Source organism: Anser anser (assembly GCF_964211835.1).
Source record: "Anser anser genome assembly, chromosome: 13".
NCBI classification, from domain to species: Eukaryota; Metazoa; Chordata; class Aves; order Anseriformes; family Anatidae; genus Anser; species Anser anser.
Genome location: NC_139734.1, coordinates 5,880,319 through 5,902,079, shown reverse-complemented (window position 1 = coordinate 5,902,079; position 21,761 = coordinate 5,880,319). Strand labels below are relative to the sequence as shown.

At 47.8% G+C, this 21,761-nt stretch overlaps 1 protein-coding gene across 2 annotated transcripts in view; it reads left to right on the top strand.

Annotated features, from left to right (window-relative positions):
* Positions 1–21,761, top strand: part of TRPC5 (transient receptor potential cation channel subfamily C member 5) — a 99,871-nt gene that overhangs the window by 1,286 nt on the left and 76,824 nt on the right. The window contains exon 1 of one of the 2 annotated variants that reach the window (XM_083797345.1): positions 2,960–3,111. The exons of the other annotated variant lie outside the window; for it this stretch is intronic. The gene's annotated coding sequence lies outside the window, so the exon portion shown is untranslated. Of the gene's footprint in view, positions 1–2,959; positions 3,112–21,761 lie in introns of those variants that run through there. 2 annotated transcript variants of the gene reach the window in all.

The window sequence follows — 21,761 nt, the reverse complement described above, 5'->3', positions numbered from 1 at the left end:
TGTCCTCCGTCTTAATTGTGAGACATCGGGCTGACCTGCCGGCCTGAAACCTCGGGGGTCGTGAGGTGTCTTGTCCCCTGCTGCCGTGCTGCCATAAAATATGTACCTCGTTTGCTACTCCCTCAGTCCGCAGCCCGTCAGGTGTCTGGTATAGTTGATATTAAATTCCCTATCCTTAAAGAAAAAAACAGTGCTGATTTTCAGACTCCTCCTAAGTTCATTTGTTTACTACGGAGCTGTGACTTCAGTGGTCTCTTTGGTATAAAAACATTCTGCTGGTGTGATATTTTTGGTGGCTCTGACAACGGGTTTGTTAGTCATGGTTATGAATATGGTTATACGCCAGGCTGCCATTAAACTCCACGTCCTTTAAGTAACATGGTTGAACGGGCACGGACGAAGCCTCGCGTTTCCTAGCCGGCAACTTCCAGCAGATCTCCCCCTCGCAACTTTCCTGTGGTACAGTAAAAATGCTTTGCCCGGCAGCTGGCTGGGCAGAGGCGAACCCTAAGTTTGGTGTGAGGTGCACCTCCTCGCAAGCAGGCTTATGCAACGCGGCGCCCGGTGCAGAGAGGTGAAGGGAAGGTTTGGGGAAGGAGGGTGGTCAGGTGGTGACAGTGCCTGCCTGTGCCTGTAAACCCGAGGAGCGTTGTTTTCTTGTTCTGTGGGCATCCTGGCTGATCCTGGGCAAGTCTCCGAAGCTTCTTGGTGTTGCTTGCTTTCTCCGTAAAATAACGGCCTGTCCTCTGCTGCTGCTTCTCAGGGCTGCGAAGCTGCTCGGAAGCCCATGGAAACACTTTTCAGCCAGGAGGTACTGTGTAAATGCAAATTACTACAGCATTACTATTTCAAAAATGCTTTTCAGAAGTTAGAGCAGGATCCTTAGGCAGTTTATTGAACCTATGTGGCCAAATACATTTTCAGACAGCTCCAAAGCAGACTAAAGTATTAATCCCCTGTAAAGAAATCTAGTATCCTATCTAGTAGGAGTTGCGGGCAGAGGGAGCTGCCGCTGGGGGAGAAGACTGTAGGCACTGGAAATCTTTCTCAAGAAAAAAAATTAAAAATATCACCCTTGGGTGTCACCAGAGGCGTCACTCTTTGTTTGGGCCGTGAATATTTGCCCCCCGGTTTCTCTGCGTGTAACTTGGTGGTCATTATCAGCTGAAGAAATGCTTCAGTTTTAGACTGCTGAAGCTGCAAGTGGTGGCTGAAGACATGAAAGAGCTCACCCTGACCACGACATCAGCTGGCCCAGCGTGAGCCTCTGGTCTCCGTGGTGGGGCTTTGCTCTTGCATTTGGCTGTACTTTTATCCTGAGAGATTGCAATGATCTCTACGCTGTCAGCTAAGGGCAAGTCTTCCGAGGCAAGAACTGTGTCTCAGGTTCTACTAGGGCACATTTCTAGCATTTAAACAAAACAAAAGAAAAAAAGGCCAGGTACTGGCTTTTTTTTCTTTTTCTAAGCTGTGAAAAGAAACTAGATGGAAAAGGACTTGAGTTTAAAGCTGACCTCTGATCAGTTTTAATTTGTCTTGCAAGCATATAGAACATTAACAGGATTTCTTGTTACTGGGATTTTGAGAGAATTCCGTATCATTTGAGGTGCATTGCTTTCGCATGCTGAAATCTCATTGTTTTTGTAACATGTTTTTTAAAAGGCATTCTTATTTTTCTTAGTCCTTAGTCACCTTCCGCTTTTGTAGGGTCCCTGAGTAGCTTCTAATCAGAATTGCGTTTGAGGTAATGCAAAATTCTTTGACTAGTTTGCTTTTTGCAAAGATTTATTTTCAGGCAACCTTAAAAAAATCTTAGAATGTTGATTCTGAGGTCTTTTCATGTTGTGGTTTTAATAGACAAGGCACTGTCAGCTGAGTTATGAGTCTTCCTAATAATACGATTAGTCTGTTTTTTTGAGGGATGTCGTTCTTGAAAACATACCTCAGAGGAAAAAAAAATCGCAAAAGCTATGTGCAAATAATTTTTTCCTACAACAGATGGAAGAGCTTGATAATCACCACTTAAGGGTGGCTAAAATTAGTTTGAAACAGAAAAGATTATTCCTACAAGTACAGTAGTATAATTTGTACGAAATGAGCCAAATTCTACTAATTGTTCCACTGGTGTAAATATAGAGTAATATCTTCGCCTGGAGTTTCTCCTTTTTTATAAAGTAACGTAGAATACAGGGGATTGTAATCTGTTGACTTTTTAAGTGTTTGTCACAAAGGTGAGTTCTTCCTGAAGCCTGGTGGCAGAACGTGACCCAGGATTTAGCCCCCTGTTCTCGTATTTGGACAGTGTAATGTTCTCTTATAGAGCCTCCAATTCAAAATTTGCTGTAATACGATTGTGGGGAGAGGGTTGCTGAATGACTCAGATGAATGTAGCTCGGAGTAAACAAACATGTAAATCATTTCTGGCTAGAGAGAGAGAGAAAGGGAAACATGGAAGAGCAGAGAAAAGCCAGCCTCAAGGATGAGACATTTATCGAGACGCGCTCAGCAAGGACCACCAAGTTCAGCAGGATTCAGCTGTCAAAAATTCAGGACTGGATGTGCAGCAGTCTTTTTATTTATTTTTTTTGACCTTCAGTAATGAGAGGAACCTGTAGGAAGTGAGTACAACTGTTAGAGCCACGCAGAGGTTTCCAGCTGTTTGGTTGGGCTGTTAAGTCTGGCACAAAGCTGAGCAATGGGCACGCTTACATGGCCCTCACGAGAGCAGGGTGCCATGAACGCTGCCTCTCAGAGGGGGAGGATGCCACCACACAGATTGGCAGACTCCACAACATCCAGTTTGCGAAAAACACAAGCAAACGAGTGGTTCCTGGAAGTTTCTGAACCCCAAAGGCTGGGTAATAATGTTGTGGGTAACCACAGAAGGATCCAGACGCAGCTTGTGGTTCAGATTAAGAAGTACCAGCTTTAAATCAACTTTAGGTTTCTTTGTAACTAGGTGAGTCCCCAGAACAAAATCGGAGCACGGCAAAGGCTATTCTCATTTGTCTTCCCTGCCGAGGGAGATGACCCGCAGGCACAAATCAATTCGACAGAGCATCTTGCCAGCCAGGTCCTCTTCTGAACGCCCAGGGGAGAGCGATACCGCAGGTAGGAGTTGTGGGCAGAGGGAGCTGCCACTGGGGGAGAAGACCGTAGGCACTGGAAAGCTGGGGTAGGATTTTTATCCCTCTCAGCTGCCTGAGCTGTTACGCTTCAGTGTGTTTTCAGGGTAAGTCAGGTTAATGCTCGTGGGGAAGCGTGAAATGTACTGGCATCCAGGGGTGAAATGAGGAGAACCGGGGCTGGTCCCCTTTTGCGTGAGGATCAGTGCTCCAGAGCTCTGCCTCCTGCTTTGGGCACTTCTGCCATCATCTCACAGAGAGGATGCTGTGTTGCCATGTGCGGTTGTTCCAGGTAAAACCTGTGCTCTTCCCGAGGTACAGGCCTGCCTCGGAGAGCAGTGAGGAGTCTTCAGGGTGAAGCGTGGCTGGAGGAATGGCATCTCTTGCAGTGTTTTCTGAAAGATGATGGCTGTGAAGGGGAGGAGCTGGAGGGACAAGGTGTATTTCTGTGTCTGCGTAGCAGACCTCAGTCCTCCTTTCTCCATCTTCTTGTTTTCTTTAGAGTACATCTGGTTTTACACGGCACTGGTCACAGTGGCCACAATGGGAAACTTGGCTTTAGGCAGCAGGACCGAGTGACAAGGCTCCCAGATCAAATTTTTGCTGGTAGGAATTATGGGTGTTTCTGTTAGATCGTTGGACGTGTATTATTATTTATTCTCGGCGCAGTCTCTGGATTCAAGCCAGGAAGCTATTTTGTCCTGATTCCCTTCTCCCTCCACTCAGTCTCTCCCTCTCTTCATGCGCAGTGAACGTGTTCCAGTCAGAACTGAAGCCATTTCCTGGCCCCTTTCATGTGTCCTGCAGCCCGTTTGCATCCGTAGCGAGAAAGCTGACCCACTGTTTGGGAAACACTGACTTCAGCACCCGAACAGGATGGGTTATGTTTCCCATCATGCCCACTAATTAAATTGTAGCGCGCATTACCACAGGATGCTGCGGAGAGCGAAAGCGTAAGCAGGTTGAAAAAGATGAGACAAGTTCACAAGGAGCAGGGGGTGGACGGAGGAGGCACGGTGGGCTGGGGGCAACCTCTGGCTGCCTGCACTGCGACTCATCGGAGGCACGGAGGGAAGAGCTACGGAGGATGCAGCGGGCACAAACTGCTTTCCACCACCAGAGAGAGCATCCAGGGATGAAAGGACCACGGGGCTGATGTGTGTCCCTGCTCTCCTGGCACTGACACGCGCAGCTCGCTAAAACACAGCAATGCACTTTCTTCTCAATAAAGCAGGGAGGAAGCAGAGCTGAGGAAATAGTGTTTATTGGGCATTTTGGTACCAGAAGGATGGCCGGAGTGGAGATTTCAGCTTGCTCTCACAGGTATTAATGGATTAACGTAGCAAGCTGCTAGAATTTCATTGTGAAGCCTTACTGGCACAGTACAAAGCCACTTGGGGCTCAGGGCTCTGTTTGGGACGAGAGGATGAAATAATTCTATTTTCTCATTCAGTCTTTGTGTCCTGCTCAGTCTGCTTTGTTCTGTGCTGTGAAATGGAGGTGCCGATCTCTTCCTTAGCCTGGAGCTGCAGTTAATGGAAGTATCTGTAATGTATCACAGTATCACAGTATCACAGATTTCTAGGTTGGAAGAGACCTCAAGATCATCGAGTCCAACCCTCGACCTAACACTAAGTACTCCACTAAACCATATCGCTAAGCTCTACATCTAAACGTCTTTTAAAGACCTCCAGGGATGGTGACTCCACCACCTCCCTGGGCAGCCCGTTCCAATGCTTAATAACCCTTTCGGTAAAGAAGTACTTCCTAACATCCAACCTAAACCTCCCCTGTCGCAACTTTCGCCCATTCCCCCTCGTCCTGTCACCAGGCACGTAGGAGAACAGACCAACCCCCACCTCTCTACAGCCTCCTTTAAGGTAACTGTAGAGAGCGATAAGGTCGCCCCTGAGCCTCCTCTTCTCCAGGCTGAACAACCCCAGCTCCCTCAGCCGCTCCTCGTCAGACTTGTTCTCCAGACCCCTCACCAGCTTGGTCGCCCTTCTCTGGACTCGCTCGAGCACGTCCATGTCCTTCCTGTAGTGAGGGGCGAATGTGTACTGGAGTACTTGAAAGTTTCCAGGTGGGGAGACCTCCACGTTTGTAAAATTTCCCTAATGCCCTAAAATCATTATTCGTATTGGGAACGAGAGGAATAAAGATTCCCAGGACATCAGCTCCTCCTCGCGGACCCTTCATGCCGTTCCCCTAGGAGATCAGGTCAGCTGCAGGGATGTGGGCACTGCACAAATGGGGCTGTGAGGCAGGTCCCCATGGCACAGGCTGCTTCAATGAGAAGCATCTGCTGCATCAGAGGGATCTTTTAACAGGAGAGGAACGATTTCATTGGTGAGGAAAGTAGGGCCTGATCTGGGGAGGAGGACGAGGGCAGGAGAGCACAGAGAATCTGTGAACACAAGGTGCGAAGTCCCTGCAGTGTATTTAAGGCTGTGGTGAAAATCCTTTACCCAGATCTTTCTTTCCTGTGTGAGACCATCAGGGAATCCTCGTTTGGGAAAAGTAGATGGAGACTCTGGAGAATCCTAAAAATCTTCCCAAGTCTGCTTCTCCTGCAATACCCTTTTTCTTCAGCAAGAAGGCAAAGACTCACCTCCCTTTTGGGAAAGTCCCGAGGGCCAAACTGGGAGCTCGCTGTGCCCAGCTGCTCTGCAAGAGAGAACAGGGCTGCCCGATTCCCCAGCGGGTTCCTCGGTGGGGAGAGCAGCTCCTGTGAGGCCCCAGCCCACTGCCAGCTCCTGCTCTCAGCCAGATGCACAACGGGAGATGGACACAATGCGGCCACGTCGCTGTCCTGACAGGCACCGAGTCCCTGCTCTGCGCTAGAGATACCGGGGTACAGCACGGGCCCGGAGCAGAGGATTGCTGGATGGCTGGGAAAAGGGCTTCAGGCTGCTCCGCCTCGAGGTCTGAAACAAGTGTTTGCCTTCAAGTGCACATCTTTGTTGAAAGGCAGAGTGGAATTCCAGCCTGGAGCTGTGTGTTTATAGTGTTAGGGCAAATGTTCTGACACTCGTCTGTGGGTTTCTGTCGATCCTGAAGGCAAGTTTGAGATGATGACTCTCCAGCTCTCCTTATTTCTCCACCGTGGGCAGGGACCGATGCCAGTGTGCGTGCTACTAAGGTCACCTGAAGGCTCGATGGCAGGAGCGAGGTGTTGTGGTTTTACATGCCCAAAATGGCTTCGCTTCCACAGCATCTCCTGCAGTTTTCCCTGCACCCTGTCGGTAACCTAATCAAACAGGCTGAGCAGCTGGTGAGTGGGCGCCTTGCCTGTCAGAGACATGGGTATGAATATCAGCAGTCAACAAGCCATCACAGCAGCTATTGGCACAAAATGGAAGGAGGGAGGGTGGGCACCCCTCCTAAAAATAAACCCGTTGCTGTCCACAGAAGCCACATGAACCCCTGGGCGTCTCAGATAGTTTTGGAAGAGAGAGAAGTCGAAGAGTGGCTTGGCTGAAAGTCATGTAGGTAGGGTGCTACAAGGGAGGAGAGGAAGCCGTGTTTTAGAAAGTCTTCCAGCTCTCCTTGCAAGGCTTTGTGCCCGATCTCCGGCCAAAAATAGTTCATCTGCACTGACCAGAGCTCCGTGGAGTGGGTCAGGTAGTAGGTGTACTGGCAGATCTTTCTGGGTTGTCTTCTGATGCTGCCAGAGGTTTGCATGTGCTTGCGAATGGAACAAAATGGGGGGTTTCTTCCTTCAAAAACCTTACAGATTCCAAAAATCTCACTCCTGTTCAGCCTGCAAACGTAACAGACATCAAGCCCGGAAAGTATGTAATTATCTGCATAGTACTGAACGTCTAGAGAAGCCAAGACCCTGGTATTTAAATCCCTCATCAGAGAGCTGGGGAAAGAAAAGGAGAGGCTGGGATTCAGGCCACCAAGACAAGGGTGGGCCTGGCCTGAAGTCTGCTAGGTCGTATATGGCAGAAAGATGGGATTTGTCAGAGCCATTAACTCTGTTTTGTCCCCGCTCAGACAATGTTTTATTTCAGATGTCCTCTGAACGGCTCGTTTTCGTTCTTTTTTAAGATAGCTGATGGCACCAGAGTTCAGCGTGAAGTATTTGGGATGTAAAGCAGCAGTAGGGCTGCTGTGACCTTCCCGTCCACGCTCGGATTCATCTTTTTCTCTTACAAAAATCACCTGGAAACAAAGCTCCCTCCCCTGTGACACTGACCTGTGCAGAGCGGGCCAGTTTGGGGCTGTTCTCTTTGCTTTTTCGGGATCAGAGCATTTCTTTTTGTCCTTGCTTTTGCATTCAGAGCTTCCCCTCCGTGACCAGAGGCGCGTACACGGAGCAGGGACATCTGCCTTCACCAGCGTGGCCGGCAGCCGGGGAAGGTGACCTCTTCAGAGCATCTTCTGTCCCTCCCAGACGGGGGGTGCCACAGCACGAGGGTCCAGGCTGGTCCCTGGCTCTGCCCTCAGGGGATATGGAGCTGCAGGTGGCTGGGTAAAAGCTTGGCTTTGCACTGTGACAGGCAGGCACGGAGGGATCCGAGTTGTTCCTCCAGACATTGTCACAGCCGTGCGATTCCTGCAGTCCTGCGACATTGCCCCTTTCGTGGCAGTGCTCCTTTAGAGTCCTTCGTCTGGTTATTCTGCTCGGCTGAAGTCCTTTAGCCCTCAAAGCTGCAGGGCTGTGATGCTGTCAGAGGATCCTGAGCCTGATGGTTCCTACATTTGAACCAGGATAAGACCACAGACACCTCTCAGATCTCCGCTGCCATCAGGTGGTTCGCGGCAAGTACATTATTAGATGGATTTTGTGGTTGTCTTTTATGGATAGTTCAGAATCTGATCCCGTCTCCACAAATGGGACCTGTGTTCCTGGCCCCCACTCACATTTTTACCAGCAGTGGCTTGCAGACTGGTCTCTTGCTTTCTGTGGGTGCCTGAAGGAAAAATTTGGGCAGCCCCAGGATGTGGCTGTTCTTGATCCAGCCGCAGATCACAACAGCCACATCGTGGGGCTCAAACACCCGGCAGTAGTGCTGCAAAGGGGGTGTGGCGTTCCTCCCTTTTTGGGTGGAAGCCGGGTGTGAGTGCGTGCACGCCGAGGTGTACGGTGTGCTGGTACAGAGCCATGCGGGCTGGGCTGTAGCATGCTCCTGTGCTTAAACGTTGAAGAGTTACGAAGGGAATGCAGAGTTCAATGGAAATGAAATTAGGCTTTTAGTTTGCGTTCGTTCCTTTAAAACCTAAAGTGTGTTAAATTACGTTAACACTGTGCCCGTATCGCAGTTGCTGTTTAAATCTAAGTCTGCTTTATGGGTTGAGCCTCTCGGCATGGGGTTAGGGGAGATCAGCAGCAGTGTCACCACAGCCACAGAAACTGAAGCTCAGCAGCATCCATGGTCATGCAAGATCCAGAAGCAGAAGCTGCATCTTGTTGGTTTCTTGATGCTGCGCCACACAAAGCTGTCACTGAGCTCGGTTTATTAATTCAGAAGCAAAAGCACAGTTTGCTACCACTAGTGTGGTTACACGAGGGAGAAACCAACACGCTGCATAGATTTTGTAATGGATGGATTCCCGTTTTAATCATCTTTTATAGCCCCAACATATACAGCACGCCTTTGAGTGCTGAGCGGGGACTCAAGTCGTAAAGAATGCCAACTTCAGACGGGAAGCGCAAAGCTCAGCCCACTTCCCACAAAGACCCTTGGTGGCCGTGCAGTTGTATGTGCCTGTGTCATGGTGATATGAACAGCTTAAACTCAATATTCAACGTGTGGCCGGAGCTAAAATGGGACTGGCAGCCGGGAAGGTAGGAACACGCAGTAGGATGTTAACAAGATGGTTACAAAGCCCTCTTAGATGGAGAATTCGAGCAAGAGATTTTGGAGAAGAAGCTCTCCACCTCTATCTTGCTGGCTGGTGTGGAATGGATCAAGCTGGGGGCCAAGCTTTTTTCTCCATTACATAGATGTTGGTCTTATTGCTGCTAAGGTCAGCCCAAAGCAGGGGTAAATGGCTCTGAATTCTAATCTGTAAGTATGGAAAGCGAAAATAATATCAGCAGGTCTTCTCTTCAGTGGAAGTAAAGCCTTTTATAGGAAAGATCATTTATAAATATCATGGGAAACTGATGATATTCAAAAGTACTGGTTTGTTTCCAAATTAACCAACACATAAGTAGACCTACTCTTTTCTCATTTAAATTCATTCATTTTTTTATCTTGGTTTGGATCCAGAGGCCTCATCTACTGTTCTTCATCCAACACTCCTGCTGAATCCATATGGATCAATTATCATTAGCAAGAGCATCAGGTGAGGCCTAAGCAGAACCTCTTGTGCCTGAAAAATGAACCCTGGAAACAGCCTCCGCAGGCTGCAGAGTGCTTCCTGCCTGCACAGGCTGCCTCTGTGCACCTGGGATGCTGGAGGCACTGGGAGGGGTTTGAAAACCAAAAGATTTTGAATTTGACCATCTCCGTTCTCACAAATGTCTGGAGAAAGACTGCACTTTGCATGAGTCTGTGGGAAGTGGTGAGTTCTACAAAGAAAGGGACTGTTCTGGTGGGAACCCCGTCATCTATTCATGTTACACCAGTCCAGTGTGTATTTGTAGTACTGCTCGCAGTGCCTTTCATGTCTGGGCAGCTGCTCAAACCTTATGAGACAGAACAGCGTAGACTTAGCCTGTAGGAGATGCTAGAACTTGATGCCATTAGGTTGCTTACAGAATCCTGTTTGTATTTATTACAGCCCAGGGATATACAGCATGGCCTGAACAGCCTTCTTCACCCTCCTGGGTAGGGTCAGTGTTGGCAGAGCACCCTCCAATGCTTCCTGTCACCAACACGCCCTATTTCTGGACACACGTATGTAACGTGCCAGGAGACTGTGCTGCAGACTTGTGCCTTTTGTGGTCCTAAAGCTGCACACATCCAAGCCCAGCAGAGCACCGGTGACATATGCATAGAGACGTACTCCTCAGCTGGCGCTTGTTCTCTTCTCCTTTTCTCTTGCTTTTTTTTTCGGGGGTTGCTGAGCCCAGAAGTGAGAGTGACAATAGACTGACTCAAAACGTAGCAGGCTTTGGGGCTGGGAGCTGGAGAAGTTATATAACAGCATGTGACAGACGACGCCGGTGGTACATGAAACAAGAAGCAAAGTGTGGAGATACTTTGATGTGCTACCAAAGCTTCGCAGCACCTTCCCTGCTGAGTTAGAGCAGAGCTTTAATTTGGTGAGTCTAGTCAATGGCATCGGCCCAGTGTAACGGAGCAGGAAGGAGTCCAGAACAGTGGCTTTTCTTCTCGGTTTTACTTGCGCAATTAGGAATTATGTCACTGAAATCAGCAAGGCAAGTGAATCTGCATAAGCAGAATGAGATCCAGAGTGCGTAAGAGGCATTTGAAACAATTTAGCCCTGCGTTGGCTGAAGTAATGTGAAGAAAGAGCATAGTAAATGAATAACTAACACCAGAAAGGGGAAAAGAAAGGGAAGTTAAAAGACGGGAGAGCTCTAAGTGTTTCACTGCTCTAGGATGATATATATATGTATACACAGACTGTTAATTAGGAGAAGGTTACTTGAAATCTCAAAGCCAGCTATCAGCTTCTCACTTTCTCGCAGTACTTTGTTATAGCCCAATATCAAAAAGGCATTCCGTTAAACCACATTTATTCAGCCAGTCACGCAGGAGCTACAATGCGATGCTGCTTCCAGAACTCGGGTCTCTTTGTTCAACTTAATGAAAAGTAATAACGGAGGAGATACCATTTCTATGGTATTAATAATCTATATTCATCTGCTGTACCTTAACACTGGTTTGTTGTCTTTGTACTGATGCTAGCAGACTGCCAGCAGGCCGTGAGGTTTTGTCCCGCATTTTATGTGTGATTTTTCCCAAGGGGAGTATTTTCGCCGGGACGTTTTCGGTTGCAGTGCTGCAGTTGCTTATATTGCTTACTTAGACTTTACCGTGCACCCTAAGGATTTGCAGTCCTATGCTAATGTAATACATAAAGTAGAGTCACCTTGACTTCACATTTGTCAGCTTATGCAAGTGCTAACCTTTTACTGCACTGCAACAGAAATGTCATTGCCGTTCAGCCTCGAGATGACAAACAAACAGCTTCCTTGTCAGTAATGGATTTAGGAGGCTGCCTGGCTCGCTGCTGGTGCAGTGGGTTTGGGAGCATAGCTCGTGTCAAATACTACACAAACCGGAGTGTGTGATCTTGGCTTTTTCCCTAGGGGGAGATGGTGTTTGTTTGTTGGAGTGCTTTCACCTTTTTCAAGCTTTAAGGAGGGCGTATTTGCAGTATGCTGAACGTTTCGTGCCAGCTTTCAACTCACTGCCTGCGCGTGGCGTTACCTGGTGCAGCGTTGGAGCTTGTTTTGGGGCAGCTTGAACTGTAGCATCCCCGGCAGGGAGGCAGCATCCCTAGGGCTGTCGTCGCCCTGCCTTTTCTTTTAGAGAAAGTTGAAGTCCAGAGCGCAAGTGGAGAAACATACGGATAGCAATTAACTTTTTCAACGTGAAATGTCAGCCAAGCAGCGTTTTTGGAAGCGGTACAGCCAGCGATAGGCACTCGGTAGCCTGGGCTGTCCTGCTAAGGATCTATGAGGAGACTCAGCAGCTTAGCCTGCCTGAGATGCAGGGGAATTACCGGAGGAATCCAGCTTCTTCCACCCAGACCACGCGCTGCTGTCGCTCCTCCTGATGGCAGTGCAAGGTATCTGGGTAAAATCAGCAGGGATTGGGGCTGGGGTGAATGTTAGCAGGGCACTTGGGGCAGGTTTGATGGCTTCAGAGGGCGTTGCACTAGCAACTCAAAGCACAGGTAAAGGGAAACTGGGCAATAATCCTCACAGAAAACAACAACAACAAAAAAACCACACGACGTCAAGGCCCAGATATGCCTTTAGTAAAATATTTGATTTTGCCCAGGAAAATAAGTCATTCGTGACTGAGTGAGGGTGGACTGTTCTGTGACACCTCGGGGATGAAAGAAAATCCAGCGGACTAGAAGGAAGAAGGGTTAGAAAATCATCTGCAACTTGGAATCCCTCCAAATTGCAGGCTCCATTAAAAAACAAACAAACAAAAAATGGAGTCTCAAGGCCTGGTCTTGGGGAAAGGTACAGGAGTGTACGGGCAGGAGGCAAGTAGGGATTGTGGGGGCAAAGGGAGCGAAGCACGGCTTTGTGCTGGGGACAGCAACAAGCGGTGCTTTGGATTATTTTATTTTTGGAGCACAAGCAGGGCAGAGGGAGGAGCTGCAGTCACCGTGATGGTCGAGTAGAGCCCAGGGCTCACAACCCCTTCCTTTGTCCTTCCTGTGGAAATATAGGGGCAACCAGAAGGGAAGAAACAGTCTGTGTATGCAGGTAGCTCATTTCTAAGAACCCCAGAAGGGCTTGTTTTCATAGGAGGGGACACTTACTGAGCCGACGTGGAGTGCGTGAACCTCAGAAGAATCTGAGCATGTCTTTCAGGAGACAGGAGAATCCCTGGGTGGACGGGATCAAGCAGATGTTTAAGAGATGCACCAGTTCTCCCTCCAGCTGAAACATCCCCCTCGCAAGGAGAGAAGCTCACCAAGAAGCGTTCTTGCCCTCGGAGCTGTACAGGGACCGTTTTCTGTGCTTGAAAGGCCATTTGGCTCGGTTTCTGCAGGCATCTGTTCTGTCTGGAGACACTGGCTGCGGTTCTCAGAGGTGCTTGCTTGCTGGTGGTAAGGTCTACGCTACGGTGTTCTCAGCAGAATTCATTCTGAGCGTGGAAAATAAGCCTGGAAGGAAGGAGCCAGACCTGCTGGGCCAAAGGTACACAAACAAGAAAGCAAATAGCAAGTAACTGGCCTCAAGCACTTTAGACAAAATTGGGAAGAACTCCTCACTGACAGCAAAATCCAGCTAAAAAAAAGAACGCGAGAGCTCCTCAGAGTGCTGGAGGGCATAGGAAAATCAGCGCTCAGTCTGGCTTCCCACCCGAGAGCTGTGCTTTGCAAACGTATTTGGTGGGCAGGGGTGAAAATCTCAGGAACAGGGACTGAAGAAGCTGAGGAAGGATGCCCAGGCTAGACATACCGTAACGTTAAACAAAACGATTCTGGCCCATCGTGGCGTCTCAGGACACAGAGCTTAGGAAACGTGTAACCTTGGTATGTTGCAAGGAATTTGGCATTGGTTTATCGACGTAAAAATTTCATACTTTTATTTATTTTTGCGTGCTTGCGCTGGCTGAAACTAGCTCCTAAACACAAAATTGTCCCTTTATTATAGTTACAAAAGTGGACCTGAATAATGAAAAGGTATTGAGAAAATTGTGGACCTGAATACTTTTGGTGAAGCCGTATTAAGTTCTGTGTGTAACGAAGCCAAGAGGGATGCACAGTCATTCTAAAGAGTAGATTAAGATTGAGATTTTTGTCATTGTCATCGAGCAAAATACCAATCAGACAGTCCATCTAGGAACAATTCAGAATTTGAGGAAAGTCTGAATTTTCCCAGAATGGTGCATGTAACATATCATGTCTTGCATAGATACACCTTTTTTCGGTCATTTTTGCTCTACTGTTACAAAAATTTGATTGTGGGTGATAAAATTTAATGGATGGTGTTCAAGAATGCTAACAGCCAGTAGATGAACAAAAAAAAAAGTGCAAAATAGGATTGTTACTAACCATAAAGCTTGAAATTAGAGAACTGTATGTGGTCATTATGCCCATGCCCATTGAAAATGCAAGTGAAAAAATCCCCAGGTCTTCATTTAATATCTTTGCCGGTTGTTTGTTAGACAAGCTGGGTTTAGCCTTTTGGATCTGTTTTTTAATCAGATGCTTTATCTGCTTTATGTGTCTGGAAAGAACAGTGCTGACAGTATCTTGAAAATGAGAGCAGTGCAGTGAGAAAGTTACTGAAGGTGGGAGGAAGGGGAAAAAATGAATTTTAGAAACAAAATGCATTCCTGTTACAGCAAGCGAGACCAGGGCCTCGTAGTGTCCTTGTTTGTAGCCCCCAGTGACGCCATTTGCTCTAAAACCAAATGAGAGAAGCAGACAGAAGCGCAGATCTGAAAAATTATTTGCCCAAAGGTGCCAGCAAGGCAGTGGAAAAATCCCCAGCTTCCCATGTCACCGGGATGTGGCTGTCTGATAGATCAAATTCTGCAGCTAAAACTCCCTGCTAGAATCCTGATTTTGTTTCAGCCCTGAGAAGCTGTCACCTCAAGGATTTTACCCGTCCCTTTTGTTGCCGCACTCGATAGAGTAGGCTTTGTGACAGACAGACCTGATTGTGGTGGAAACTGCCAGACCCTTCGCATAACTGACAGGAGAAGTAAAAGTCAGAGCAGAGCCGGGGACTAATCTCATTTCCCCCACGTTAATTCTGCTTGTTTTGCCTTAGACCTGATGATCAGTGAGAAACTCGGCTGGCGTGGTTGTGCTGATACTGCAGATCCCAGAGGTCGTCCCCAGCCCTCCTGACAGCTTTGAAGGTTTGCAGAAAGCCAGGGCGCAGGTAGCAAGGCAGTGGGGATCTTAGCCTGATGCTCACTCTCCAGTGAGTGTCAGAAGAGCGGCTCCTCTGGAAATAGCTCTCCGAGGTGAGGATTACATTTTGAATGCTGGTTTCACAGCAGGAGGTAGTTCGGTGTCCTGGACTGGGGTCAGGCTGAGCAAGCAGAAGGTGGAAGCGCCTCACCAGTCTCTGTTCATAAAACTAACACGTTACATGAAATGGCATCTGAGTGACACCTGACAGCTGCAGCGTATGCATCTCCAGCAGTTTGCAGTTATTTGCATTCTCTGGGTGTGGGTTTTCTCTGTTTCAGTGAGCACCTTGGGCCTGGTGCCCTTTCTGTATGGTTCACGTATGCCCAAGGCTCAGTCTTGCAGCCTCATCTCGGTGGGGCAAAATACGTGAGGGTGTCTTCAAACACCACCCTAGCACAGAAATAGAAAGGGCAAATAATGAAAAGCTGGGGCTTTCCATCCTGTCTCTTGTATAAGGAGAGAAATTGCAATCAGCATTGATACCTTGATGGCTGTGCCCCAGAATTAACTTCTCGCTGAATTCAGTGGGGCCTCTCTGAGCCCTTTGTTCCTCTCCCAGGCGCTCTGCTAACTCATGTAGCTGTCTAAGCATGAGACACCCGCATTTTCTGGGTGTCTTCACAAGCATCATAGATGGAAACTTTCAGATAAGAAATCAAGAAAGGAAAAAAGCAAGAGGAAGCCAAAAGAAAGTGAGGACTCGAGAGAACGGTGCCTGTCAGAAGGGACTAGCAGAGCATCGTCACCATATATCTGCTGCTCCAGTGCCTTGTTCTAGTGAAAACATCAGCAGGGAAAACAGCTGTGCTACCCTGGAGCCTTCCTCTGCTCTGCAGTCTTCCTCATGCGTTTCAGCTGTCAGTCAGTGGTTAAGGTGAGCCTGAACTGAGGTTCTTCGCTGGCCCCAGGCTTGCTGTTGAAAGTCGGTAGCATCTCCTGGCCTTTCTTTGCTTAGAAAATGGGGGTGATGATAATTTATGTTTTGCAGGGAGCCCCAGCCAGAACTGCGAGTAAGCGAGGATTTACAGGATGAGGGCCCTTACACTGAGGGCTGTAAAGAAAAAGGGAAAAAAATTTGAAAACAGTGCTGGCTGCTAATATAGGTACTGTTTGCATTTCTGTCCGTAGCTGAAGTTATGGCTGTGCTTAAATAAAGTTGCCTAGGGTGTAACACGCTTTTCCAGGTGATTTTCAGCTCTGAGTGGCAGTAAGAGAGGTGTCTTGAGGTAGAGAAGCTTCAGCAGGCCTTGGCTCTAAGTGGGCATGTATGGAAATGCCTATCTCCTCTGCCAGAAGTGGTGTTAAATTGGGGTTGTTTTATCTGCTCCAGTCAAAGGGATCCTCTCAGGCTACGTGTGAACAAGGGTGTATGGGATCTAGCCGGCATGATTTGATGGACTTACAAAGCAGTTTTCATGGAGAGCACCCAGTAATTGCTTCTGCGCTCTGTTGACTGAATGATAACACCCTGTTAGGTTTATAAATAGCAGAGCAGGCAATCCCTAAAGTGTGGGGGTGTGAGCCAGCGTGCAGAACACCACCGCTGCCCTGACCTGCCTGGTGCCACAGCAGAGCACAAAGACGTCCCTTGCTGCCCAGGCCGTGCTGTTTGCCTCCAGCTAGGAAAGGGCTTACAGAAAAGGTGGTGCCAGGGCCTGCAGAGGAGGTCTGGCTTGCCCAAATCAAGCAGCCTGTGGGCTCCAAAGCCCCAGGTCTCCCCTCTCTGCCCCACACCTCAGATCTAATGGTAACGAGATTTTTAAACCTGGAATTTGGGACACTTTCTGTCTGGTTTCTGCATCAATGAAGTTCACTCAGTGACTCACACTCTTTACTTCACACCCTACAGGCTAGAAACTTTTTTTTTCTTCTTTCTTTTTTTTTAAAGACGACGACATTCTCTTGTAATTATTGAACTCCCAAAGCTCAGGGCTGAAAATAAACCCCAGAAAATGTGGCTAGACTCCCAAGGAAGTGACAAGCATGGCATGACTGTAATCTAGAGTAGTCTAGTCGTGTAGACTGCGAACAGTTAGGAAGATCACACAACCCTGGGGAAACCTGCTCTCTTAGGGTGGAATAACTCCTTGATACGCTGGTAGGAGTGATACTGTTTACGTGGCCTTCTCGAGGCCTGCTTGGCCCTGACTGCATGCTCTGGTTTATCCTCAATCTCAATCTTACTGCCAAAACACTTCCTTTCAGAGTCAGTTTACAGAAAGTGCATTGCTGCTCCATTGGCAGAGATCAGTATCTTGAAAGCCATCTGTACTGTAAGAAACAATACTATCTTGTCAGGGAGGTGGTGAGAACGATAGCCTACGTGTTGTATGTCTGTGATTTAGCAGCTCTGTGTAGACATCCAGGAAAGGCAGGCACATGAAGAGCACAGTAAAAGGTGCATCAGGAATGCACATATAGGAAGATAAACCAAGAAGCCACGAACAAAGGTATTCTGCAACCAGATGTCGCTTGGGTAAATTAAGCAATTAGTCACCTTTCTTCTTTGCAGGTTCAGTGCTCGCTGTTCCTTTCATGTACAATAAATCACAATTTTGATGTATGTCTACCATGACTCTGACCTACATTTTATGTGGAAGCCAGGAAAACATAAAACAGTTCTGCAAAGCAGTGTTCAGAGAAAGTAGAGGAGCAGTGCATTGAAATCGTAGGTGCATGGGGAGGAGAGACCACAGCTACTGCCTCGTAGGGCCCATGCAGTGTTTATTCTCCAGAAGTAGAACTCTCTTTGCCAGTATGACCTGGCAGAGTGATCTGAGAGGTAGGTGCCCAAAGGACGGGAAGGGGACAGAGGACTGTGGTACCCCGGTAACTCCCAGCAGGTTCCGGACGCCAGTTACAAGCACTAGCTGGAAGAGAGTGGAAGCAAGGAGCCTTTACAGAGCCTTGGAGGGGAGAGGAGATCAATATCGAGAGAGGAAAAGAAAACTGGTAGAGGCAGTTGTGGTAATTACCACTTCAGGGATGATTTTCATTAACCTCCAAGATCTTCCTCTCAGCAGAGATCAGACAGAAAAGGGGGAAGTAAAGCCGTGTCAGATGGGATACAGGAGGGAGGGGGAAGAAGAAAGAGGACAGGACATCCTCTCGAGAGCCTGGGAGAAAAAAAGTAACACCCTGGACCAGTCTGTAAATCCAACAGTGAAGACAGACCCAGGGGCAAGGTATTTGTTCACTGTTTTCTTTTTTAAGTTTGCAAAACATTAATATTTTAAATACTTTATTCTTCATTTGCATAATTAAGAATACACAAGCCTAAACTCACTGAAAACAGAATTAACAAATTAGCAGGTGCAGGGATTTGGAAGCAAGAGGTTTGGGAAAACAGAGCTAGCAAATGTCGGCATTAAGTAGAGCAGTGAAATCGTGCCAAGCCTTATTTATGGATTTGTGCATTTCCTTTGCATAGCCCCACTCCTGCAGCCAGAGGAATACAGCTCAATTTAAACATGAACCCCCTGCAGTTATACTGTAGCTGAGCCTAAAACTGAGAGCATACAAAATAAATCTCTTCTGAAGAAAAACTGACGAGCCTCACCTCAGATGTCTTTTGAAAGCCGAGATATCTTGGATGAACACTTAACTGAAAAGGGAAGCAAACTGCAAAATGAAATCCAAGAGAAATGGGAGAAAATTTTAGAACAGTATCTCGAAGAAAGAAAATACAAAAGAAGCAGCAGCAGCCTTAAGTTACATTGCAGACAAGAACCTGGGGAGGAAGCAAAAGACATCCTATGCCCGTATGAGAAGTTCCCCTTAGGAAGACCAGAGGCTGATTTCCAAGCTAATGCCCTACAGATTTTGCAGCGTGTGACACAGCCGCCCTGTGGAATATTTAAAATATGGTATTTCTCCAGCAAGGTGAGAAGTTTCCAGTTTTTATCATCGCCTCTTGTGCAGCCTTTCGGGGGGACAGAACTGTCCCCAGGAGGGCATGAGCCACGGGAGTGAGAAGTCCCTGCCATCGGGCTTCTGAGTGACTGGACAGAGACTGGAAAAGGCTGCGGGAAGCCTTCCAACAGCAAGATCATGGGTCAGGAATCATCTGCACCTCAGGCTAGTGCCCAAGGGAGGGAGACTGCAGTATTCCTGTTAAGCAGAGCCTCTGCCTGTAAGGTGAGGAGCAGGTGTGGGCAGAGGGCAACAACAGGGCATGGGGAGAGCATTTCACATCCCTCTAAAGGGGATCAGTGACTCAGCTCTCCTGGAGGCATTCAGACTCCAGGTTGCTCTGACATTGTGCTGTGTCTTGGTAGATGCTGAAGGATCTGTTGCACATCTAAAGCTACACATGTGTACGCGTGTGTATGTGTATTTCTGGGCAGTTCTGGCCAATTGTGTCTTGTTTTCACGGATGATGCAAGTCCCTTGATTTCATTTTTCTGCAGATTTCTCATCCGTATAATGAAAGGATGAGTTCTTTCTGTCCTTCGGAAAGTACTTTCAGATCTGTGCCTGAAAAGCCATGTAAGAACTGTGGGTTGTTCTTATTGGTAGCCAAAGGGCACAGTGTAAGTATGCAAAGATTAAGAAATAACGTGGTTACTCCTGCAAATCTCTGACCCAAATCTCTGACTTTATAAGAATGGTCTGGCGGTTGAATAGGCAAGTTTTATGCTGGAGATGTTATTCAGGAACTTTATTAGGGCATTAATAGAAGCAAATCTCCGTGTCCTATGCATTTCTTTACTTAGAAGCAGTAGAGCAGCGTTACTCCTCTTCCGTGCTGGTTTACATCTGTGCAGCATTTATTTGTGTCTTTTAAATTCTCATGCTTGATTCTCTTGAGAACAACATTTCTCCATTTTCCTTTTCTTGGAACTGGGCAACACTGATGTGAGAAAGGAGCGCCTGATGCTTCTGTGGAAGCCTCTTCCTTCCGAGAAGCTCCGGTCTGCATTGAACAACAAAATTAGGAACAAAACTAAACCAGAACCAGAGCCAGTTACCACTGCCCAGTGAGGCAGGAGACTGTCAGCAGAGGGGGCTGCAGGGGACGGCTGCTGTATGCAGTGGGTGCTGGCTGAATTTTTACACGGGTGCCAATGCAAACGCTTCCAGCAGGGCTTCTTCAGAAATGGTAGCTGATAACTGCTAATAAATCCACCCATTACTGAGACGAGAAACAGAGCCTACCCAGCTGTCACTGTTAGTTGTTTATAGCTTGCTGCAACTGCCCTTTCCTTGTCCCGACAACTGTGCCATAATCTTGTATTTTCCTTCAGCGAGTGGGTGGTTTACTTGCACTTTCAGCTAGGCTGAGGCAGGTCTAACAGTCCATGCTGCCATCAGCTCTCCTAGAGACGATGCTTAGAGATTATCTTGTTGATTGAAGAAATGATTACAGTGCTCATTGAGCAAGAGTGTGAACGGGGGGGGGGGGGGGGGGGGGGGGGGGGAGTCTCTTCCTCAATAGCTGCAGCAGCTAGAGATTACAAGCAGCAGGCGCAGAAACGGTGGACACAGAGCACGGAGATGATAATGGTGCCATGCCACATTAGTGCTGCATTAGCAGATAAGACAACAGGACGGCTTGCTTGACAGTATTTCTCAGTTCACTTGACATCTCTTTTCTGTTTTTAGATGGTGGAAAATGGCCGATCTCAAAAGAGTAGGGGAGAGAGCAGTGACGTCAGGCAAAATAAGCTTTGCATTTTGTCTGCATTTGCAAAGATAGACACTATGAATATATTCCAGGGCATTTGTTTTGTAGTGCCTCACAGTACACGTGTATGTATTCGCACCTGTGTGGTGGCTGTGTGGAAAGATGTGGGAGAACTACAAATTGTAAGTACTTCATTGCAATCGTAGCTGAAAGCACGTACAGGAGCCATTCCATCCCCAGGATGTCATTTTAGTAGCCCAGACTGATTTTTGTTTAGGAAACACTGAAATACTGCAGGGATGGGTCAGCACTCTCCCACTTCCTCTGCCTCACAGATAGGAGCTTTGCAGCTGGGCTTCACACAAGGGCTGTTCCGTCATCCTTTCCATTACACTGTGCTGGAAGCTGTGGCTTGCTTTCAGGACAGATGTAACCAAGTCTGGGCTACCAAGACCCTGCAAAGATCGTGCTGGCGGAGCTGGAGGTGGGTAGGATGCTGCTTGTCCTGAGCCTGGGGATGACTGCTGCTCCTTGTTCTACATAGCTGCTTAGGCTATGTGCTGACCAACTGGGCAAGGAGTAGATGTCCTGTTTATTATTGTCCTGAGACCACTGAAAGTGGCTTGCTCCCATGCTGTGATGGATCCTGGTCAAGCCAACATACCTAGGGCTTGTCCAGGTTAATGTGAAATGCTGCAACAGCTGGGTGCAACTAGACTGAAACAGGCATGAATGCGGGCACTAATGTAGCTACTGGAGGCTGTAACACAAACTGGGGGCTTCCCAATAGCATTTCTCTGGTGACTTTCACCCTTAAATAACACCAGTATCTCCTGCTCAGGCGAGAGGCCTTGAGAGTCCTGCGCAAACAGAGGAGTAGGAACAGAAATACGCTGAGCTGAGCCAGGCAAGTGCAAAGCATTTTCCTCCATGGCAAAGCAGAGAGAAGTGTTTTTCCCAGGCACTGTTAAAACTCAGGGCGTTACTCATTTGGATGAATTAAGCAGCCTGCCCACAAAATGTAGGGAGTGTGTATGTTCTGAATCGCTGTTACTCCATGTAGTTTAAAATGCAGTTAAAATACACTGAAATACACATTTAAGAAGCTTCCCGTTGAGGAAATACAAGCTTTTTTTAAGTCACCAAGGTACAAAACTTAAGTCTCTGAGCGATGCTGCTTTGAAATAGGGTTGTGCTGAAGAGAACATCCAGCTCAGCGGGCAGCGTGGAGAACAGAGAACCTTTGGGGCCAGAGGAAGAAGAGCAGCTCTTCTGGGTTGCTGCATGTGATCATCGCTAGCAGTGAATCAGTGGTGGCCTGCTGCCACACCCCAGAAAAAAGCTTTATTTTCTTGTCCCCAGCATTATGAAGTACTGAAGCAGTAGGCTCAGCAGAGGAACCCAGCAAGAACAGCGATATGTGCAATTGCCTTGAAGAGAAAGGCAATGAGAATCAGAATCTTCGG